The sequence below is a fragment of the Schistocerca serialis genome, chromosome 5 (assembly GCF_023864345.2).
Source record: "Schistocerca serialis cubense isolate TAMUIC-IGC-003099 chromosome 5, iqSchSeri2.2, whole genome shotgun sequence".
NCBI classification, from domain to species: domain Eukaryota; kingdom Metazoa; phylum Arthropoda; class Insecta; order Orthoptera; family Acrididae; genus Schistocerca; species Schistocerca serialis.
In genome coordinates this window covers 806,214,404-806,222,723 of record NC_064642.1, presented here as the reverse complement: position 1 = coordinate 806,222,723, position 8,320 = coordinate 806,214,404, and the positions used below count along the sequence as shown (strand labels likewise).

Genomic DNA, 8,320 nt, shown 5'->3' with positions numbered 1-8,320 from the left:
TGACACTTTCAGTCAATATGTCTATCCTACACACTCTAAAACCCGCATCATTTAGAGAAGCTGTTATTCCTAATTCTCTTGTGATGTTCACAGATCCATATGTGTTGCAACAAATTACAGGTTGTCCCACTCAAATCACTCTGATTTCAAGGACCCAGGAGAGAAAAACCACAGTAGATATGACTATGAGAAATACACCACACTTTAGAGCATCTCAAAGAATTTATATTCATTCTCAGAAGTGCTAAGTATCAATGCCAGAGTGCAGCATGGTCACAGTCACATGAAGTGAAAATGGCAACTACACAGCAATGCGCAAGCAGTAGTATGGCTTTCAGGCATATTAGTGTGCACAGAAATTACTGTGGAGTGTATGAATGTTATCCACCTGATGTGAAAACAATTGGGAAATGGTATAGGAAGTTTCTGGCAACAGGATAGTGTTCTGAAACATACCGGTGGTGCATGTTATGGATTTTCAGAAGAGACAGTGCAGGACAACAGACAAATGTTTCTCAGAATCCCACGTAAGTCAATTCCTCAATCATCTAGGCAACTTGATATATTTCAGTCAACATTGCATCATGTAGTTCGCCAGCATCTACATATGTATGATTACAAAGTGCAAACTCTGCAACATCTGATAACGAATGCCAAACCACACTAACGACAATTTGCTGCAGATATGCTACAGCATATTGATATGGATACCAGTTTTATAGGAACATGATTATAATCAGATGGGGCAATCTTTCCTCTGTCAGGATGTGTTAACAGCCATAATGTTCGGATTTGAGGTTATCTCAATCTGCACACTGTCGTTCAACATGTTTGTGACAGCCCTAAACTAAACATCTGGTGTGGGCTAATGCATGAGAGGATTGTTGAGACATTTGTCTTTGTTGAACAAAAAGTGAATGGGTCAGAGTCTCTGGACATTTTGGAGCAGTTTGTTTAGCTTCAGATACTAGACTTGTAACCCAACATCATTTTTCAACAAGACGGAGCTCCACCACATTCGTCAATATCTGTTCTCAAGTTCCTGGGAAGGAAATTTCCCAGTCATTGGATCAGACACAGAACTCATTGTCTGGCCACCACATTCACCTGACATTATGCTGCTTGATTTCTTCATGTGGGGATTTGTGAAAGACCACGTGTGTGACTGAAGTTGTCACATTTCTACATTGCGACATCATATCACTAATTCAATTGAAACAGTAACAGAGGAAACGTTACAAAGAACTTTGTACAAAAATGCATATTGACTCTATATTCTTCATGCTGCAATTGGTTCACATGTAGAGGTGTGCTAATGATAAATAAATAAATTTTCCAAGATGCTCTACAATCTGGTGCATTTTTCATTGTAGTATCTACTGTAGTTTTTTCCCCTGGGCCTTTGAAATCAGGGAGGTGTGAGTGGAACACCCTGTAATTGGCTGTTCAGAGGATAAACTGGCTGTTTGAAATTTTGGGAAATGATTTTTACCACAGTGAAAATTTTCTTTTTTCAATGATTCCCAGCTGAAATTGCTAATCTTAACTGTGACACTTTCTCAACTGATTCCAGGTAATGCATAATGAGCTACCTTTCTTTGAACTCTGTGTGTCATTTGTCAGTGCTCTCTGGTAATGAACCAAAACCACTCAAGAATGCTCTAGAGCAGTATCAACTAGTACAGTGGGACTAGTTTTACTAGTGGATTTGTTATGCTCACTGAATCTTCTGTCAGTAGAACACCATCCTTAGCACTCTTTCCTTACAACCATTTTTATATCATTATTCTAAAGTAACCTTCTGTTTACTCTAAACACAATATATTTAGTTGAATCAACAAACCTGAACTTTTTGCCATTTATCATATTGTATTACAAAGAGATCTAGAAACATCAAATAAGAAGAAAAATTCTGAGGATGAAACCTATATTGCTAGAACCAGAGAGAGAGAGAGAGAGAGAGAGAGAGAGAGAGAGAGAGAGAGAGATATTGTACTTTCACCTGTAGCATCATAATGCCAATGAGCTGCATCCCCAAACTGCCATTCAGCTGGACACTGCACATATTGTACTCAATCTAGGGCTTGGTTTCCCAACTCCATTTGATACTGCTGCATTTCATGGTCAGATTTCAGTTCCTCTCTATTTGCCTCCGCTTTCTCTCACAGTTGCAACAATTAGTGATTCAACTGTATAAAGATATACACATTCAGTTAATACAGATTACTGTTATTTTTCACTGAGGTGACAAGCATACAACAGAATCGCATTCACTTCCAACAAATCATACAAGTCAGAAAACTCACATAATGTCAATGATCTGCTAACAGTATATTCTTTACTGCTTTTCACTGTAAATATTAGGATGTAAACTATAAACTGCAGTAATGTGACAAATGTTATTACAGTTTTGACACAGAACTGAAAACCAAATAAAAAAAGTGTTTTAAGTGAAGTAAACTGTACATGAGAAGTGTCCTTGTTCAAGACAGATCTGTAGCTTAGTACCAAAAATGAGTCTTACAGAAAATGAAATTCATCATTTTTGAAGACTAAAACATAGTTATATCCAAATATTTAATGGTGACACACAAATCATTACTAAACCTATTTTTCAACATAACTTCCACCAGAAGTGAGAAACCTATTATATCACTGGACAAAATTTTAATCCTTGTGTTGTAGAAGCCTGCTGACTGGGAATGGAAGCAGAATCTCAGGCTTGTTGAGCTCTTTCTTCATTGTGAAAATGCTGAACTAATGACAGGAACTTCTTGAGGTGAAAGAAAAGATGAAATATGCTGGGAGTAAAATCAGGACTGTGAGTAGGTTGGCAAACCAACTCCCTGCTGAACTACTCCAGAATAGATGTTGTGTGCCAAATTGTATATCAGTGATCACTGTCACAGATCAACTTCATACAAGCACTGAGCATCTTGCCACTCAGATTCAGTGGCTCATTGAAATATCCATTGTTTCACAATAATGGACAGCATTACATGTTTCACTTCTATGCATCAAGTCAGTGTGCACAATGCCCTTCCTCTCCCAGAACACTGAGCGCATCAATACTATCTGCTATAACTTTATCCTGACCATTTATCTACTGTGACACCAACACATTGATTGGTACCGAGTTTCTTGGACACAGTGAGTAACCCACATCACATCTCCTGTTAAAAGCTTATTGAGAAACCTATTGCCACCATCACAGTACATCTCTCAAAGTGTCAGTGGTGTTCCAATGTCATTCAGTTTCATGATCTTATATGATGTATTTTGGCACGTGCCTGATGCACACTTCTTTCAAGAGCAAGTGCTCAGTGCCAATTTCATACATCAAGGATCACATTATCTGGGGAGGAAGGCTGCCAAGCTCTGTAATTGTCGAGTGTCGGTTTTCCATAATTCACCATCACACCACCTCCACAATTCTGTCATGGTGGACAGTTGGTCGCAACCTCCTTCAATATGGAGACTGTTGTATGTATGCTGTTTCCACAGCACATTTTCACATTATTGTGAAAATTATTTGGATTCTTCAGTAACAGTAGCACAATGTTTTGCAACTTGTGCCCCTTAGTCACTTATAATGATGAAATTTGCATCTATTTAGTCATCATCATGTCATTAGTTTTTGATTTATACAGTGATGTCCAACTCTGAGTTTGGAAACTTGTATCTGTATGTTAACCAACTGAAGACAAGCTGGAGACCAGTGTTGTGTCAAATAATGTCAGTTTTATAGTGACTGCTAGCAGTTATTATCCGGTTCCCTAATTCTGTTTCCAGTGTGACAGTACGGCACTATACCATCATTCCTGGAGGGTCCCACAAAAACTGTAATAAACACAGCTATCACTCTCAGAGCATATACGACATTCAATTGCCACTGATGACCACCTCCCTCAACCCAAGCACATCCTACTTGACATACTGTATAGAGCAGTAAGATACACATTGATATAAGTCATAACAATTGAGATGATTTTTGTTTTCAGTTTTTTTTATTATTATGCATAAGCATCAACAAAAGTTTCTCTTATCATTTTAGGTACTGTATACCTCCTCTTCTTCCCTACACACAAAATCAAATCATTTAACTTATAACTGTATCAATACTAAATGTAAGCTTTCTTCTTGCTTCATTAGGCATATATCACTCACCTTCTCAGTTATCCATTGGCCTTTATTGTCACACTCACTAAGCAGTTTGTGGAGGGACAATGCTTGCACACGTGTTGCTTCCTCAGTTTAGCAAACTTGGAGTTAATAGTAGTAGTAGTAGTAGTAGCCTGTAATGGCCAGCCATTTGACAACATGTGGACAATTTTCAAGCTATTATGAGGAAGAGATAACAGTCTAATTTGGTCATTTAGGTTAATCAACATTTTAAACAAATAACTGTTGGAAGACGTTTCACGCTGTTGCTTGCCTGTGGAGTTTGACAGTCCTCCTCTCCCAGCTGGGCCGTCTGCCATTGCAGGGCTTCTACAGCTCCCACACAGTTCTTCAGCACGTCTGTCACATCTTCATGCTTCTGCTGCAGCTACGGCACATTGACTTCTTCGTGGCTGATACCTTCACTCAAAGTGAGCCACAGTGCATCTGACATTCAAATGCAGACATCATCTGAATCTGCAAAGAATTGGAAAAAGATACAGACACACACTAAATTTCTGGGGGGGGGGGGTTTCCAAAAATCATAAACATTATCAACACAATGAAGTTACATGTGTCAAACAAAAGTTAATTTTACAGACCATCTTTCTTTCCCCACAAGCTACAGAGAGAATAAGAACAAAAGGTAGGCCACTCCACAGGAATTAAGAGTGCGAGCTCTTAATGTTGGTCTACAGCTCCTGTGGTAGCTGAAAAGGGGAAGGCACACCACAACAAGGGAGCTGATCAACTTGCAGACTTACCTCAAACATACATCTGAAGACCATACTCCAAATTTCATATGCCTGAGTACTGAGCACTCTCCACAAGCCAACTGGGACAGCAACACCACTCTACATAGGGTTGACTTAGCAGTCCGATGCTCAAAGCTCATTGATCAACTACCTGGCCACAGGGAACCGACGGGGAAGGGGGCGGGGGTACTTCTTATCAGAGAGGTAAACGTACTAAGTGTGAAGAACTGAAATGCATGTGGTTCATGTTGGGCACCTAATCTGGCTGCAGCTCATCAAGAGCTTGGTTAATGACACTCTTTCATTATTTAAGAATGTGATATACTGCACTCATGAACAATTCAATTCTGTAATATTTCACACATAGCATGTTCTACGTCTGTATTTACAACTACGATATTATTTTCATTACATTCACGTATGTGTTAGTGCAGAAGTATTATAAAACCATTTGTTCTCAGATGTTGATATTTCAAAGTTGCCATGTAGGATTTGTGTGGTTATTTGTGTAACTGGCAACACTGGAAATTTTATTACAATTGTCATTAGCAGTATTAATATTGATAATTTAGTTAGTAAAAAGAGTTTGGAATAAGTAAACTGAAAATAGGTTTTAAGTGGGAACAGTTTCTGTTAATATGTTAATATTTATTTATTTATTTATTGTTCTGTGGGACCTAATTAAGGAGAAGTCTCCATGGTCATGGAGCAAGTCTATACACGAAATTATGACATAATATTAGAAACAGATAAAATGAAATATAAAAAAAATATATTCAGGTGACAAGTTGTAAGTTTAAATAAAGAAAATAAACAATGCAATACTGGAATTTGCTTAATTTTTTAGCTCTTCCAGGAGCTCCTTGACAGAATAGAAGGAGTGAGCCATGAGGAAACTCTTCAGTTTAAACTTAAAAGAGTTTGGGCTACTGCTAAGATTTTTGAGTTCTTGTGGTAGCTTATTGAAAATGGATGCAGCAGAATACTGCACTCCTTTCTGCACAAGAGTCAAGGAAGTGCATTCCACATGCAGATTGGATTTCTGCCTAGTATTAACTGAGTGAGAGCTGCTAACTCTTGGGTTAGGCTAATATTGCTAACAACAAACGACATTAAAGAAAATATATACTGTGAGGGCAATGTTAGACTTCCCAGACTATTGAATAGGGGTCAACAAGAGGTTATCGAACTTACACCACATATAGCTCGAACAGCCTGTTTTTGAGCCAAAAATACCCTTTTTGAATCAGAAGAATTACCCCAACAAATAATACCAGACGATGTAAGCGTATGAAAATATGCGAAGTAGACTACTTTTTGTGTTGAAGTATCACTTATTTCAGCCACTGTTCGAATGGTAAATAAAGCAGCATTTAGTTTCTGAACAAGATCCTGGACATGGGCTTTCCACAACAGCTTACTATCTATCCGAACGCCTAGGAACTTGAACTGCTGCGTCACGCCTATAATATGCCCTTTCTGTCTGATCAAAATATCGGTTCTTGGTGAATTGTGAGTTAGAAGCTGTAAAAACTGAGTCTTACTGTGATTTAGCATCAAATTATTTTTTGCAAGCCACGAACTTATTTCATGAACTACATTATTTGTTACTGCTTCAATATTACACACAAGATCCTTCACTATCAAGCTGGTGTCATCAGCAAACAGAAATATTTTTGAATAACCTTTAATACTAGAAGGCATATCATTTATATAAATAAGAAACAGCATCAGCCCCGGCACCGACCCTTGGGGAACGCCCCACTTAACAGAGCCCCATTGGGACTGAACATCACTACCACTCTCAGTATTGCGGATAATTACCTTCTGCTTTCTGTTCTTAAAGTAAGAGGCAAACCAATTGTAAGCTACTCCCCTTACTCCATAATGGTCCAACTTCTGCAGTAATATTGAAATGATTGGAGTGGCTTTATAATGTAATACCTTTTAACACATGTTGTTCATGGTAAGGAACTTTATTATGTTGGAAAATGTTGATAAAATTTGGAAAGAGTGATATTATTGTACACAGCAGTTCATTTAAATAACATGGATCAATAGTCCTAAAACCTGGAAACAACTTTTCAGACAGTAATATCACAGCACTAAGACTCAAACTGTAGCGATTTGAGAATTTCCGCGTAAATTCTAGAACCGCTCGTCCTTCTACCATTGCGAATACAGGATATTTTATAAATAAGTGTGAGAGAATGTACATACTGTGTGACATGTTTTTGTTTGCAGGCTTCAAAAGAGTCACGAACACAAGGTAGATGTGATGGTATCAAGTGTTTGCCGCTCGCACCACGGAAGCTGTATTGGAAGAAAACGAGTGTTAAAGTATCTCGTGGTTTTTTTAATATCATTGACTATTGTAACAAGAAAAAAGAAGAACAGTTGAATTATTGTTAAATAAACTTCACATATTGGACTAGCTAGAGGCAAGACAGGTTCATATTTTGTGTGGTTGTAGTACCAAATATATTGCAGATGTTTTTAATCAAGCCTAACACAGGAGGAGTCAGTTGACTTGCAAGTATTCTAATGCTTTGTTATTTGTGGAAGTTAAAATATATCAAGACAATTAAAAGTATTATGTGAGTATCCACTTATTTCATGAGGGGAGGGAGGTAGAGTAGGGGGAGGGGGAGATAGAGAGAGAGAGAGAGAGAGAGAGAGAGAGAGAGAGAGAGAGAGAGAGAGAGAGAGAGAGAGAGAGAGAGAGAGTGTTACTAATAAAATCTGTTAACCAGCAGTACTCTTCAGAGAAGGAGGTTTCGAAGATCGAGAGAGCCAGATAGCCAGATAAGATATCCACAGAAGAAGATTGGCTGTGCAGATCAAGTAAGTCAACTGAAGTGAGAGAGTTGTGAAAATTGCATGTAATGCAATTTCACACAGCTCTCCAGGTCATTTAAAAGTTAAAAAGTGTTAGAAAGTGGCAACCAGTTAAAAGGGCTTGAAAAAAACAGTAATTTTGAGATTAAATCCAAGAAGAAGATACGATGTGTTGCCATAGTGACCAGGTATAGCAGGACAAGGGAACTGTTTCACAGAATTGGATTCTGCCTAAAAAATTCAAAGGGCAAAAATTAATGAACACAATAAAAGAGAAGATGTAAGGAAGATGTAATGTTAAAAGAAGAAAAAGAAGATTCCCACATATTACACTAAGAATAAATACGACAAGAATAATTCATCTAAGAAGATCTGGTGTGGATTGTAAGTAAATCTTGCACGCATCACAGGGACGCAGACATGGGAACCAGCGTAAGTCTGATGATGCCGGCACTAGTCGGTAATCACCAGTGCTGATTCCACATATGCCTGCTGACACTGATGCTGAAAACAACATTCGATGCTGCCGGTGCCAGTGCTGTTCAATGGTGCTGATTACGCATCCA

At 38.2% G+C, this 8,320-nt stretch overlaps 1 long non-coding RNA gene across 1 annotated transcript in view; it reads left to right on the top strand.

The window, feature by feature from the left end:
- LOC126481663 (uncharacterized) overlaps positions 1–7,246 on the top strand; it is a 775,701-nt gene extending 768,455 nt beyond the window's left edge. The window contains exon 3 of the long non-coding RNA XR_007587609.1: positions 7,161–7,246. This is a non-coding gene — a long non-coding RNA (uncharacterized LOC126481663). The remainder of the gene's footprint in view (positions 1–7,160) is intronic.
- Positions 7,247–8,320: the final 1,074 nt, after the last annotated feature.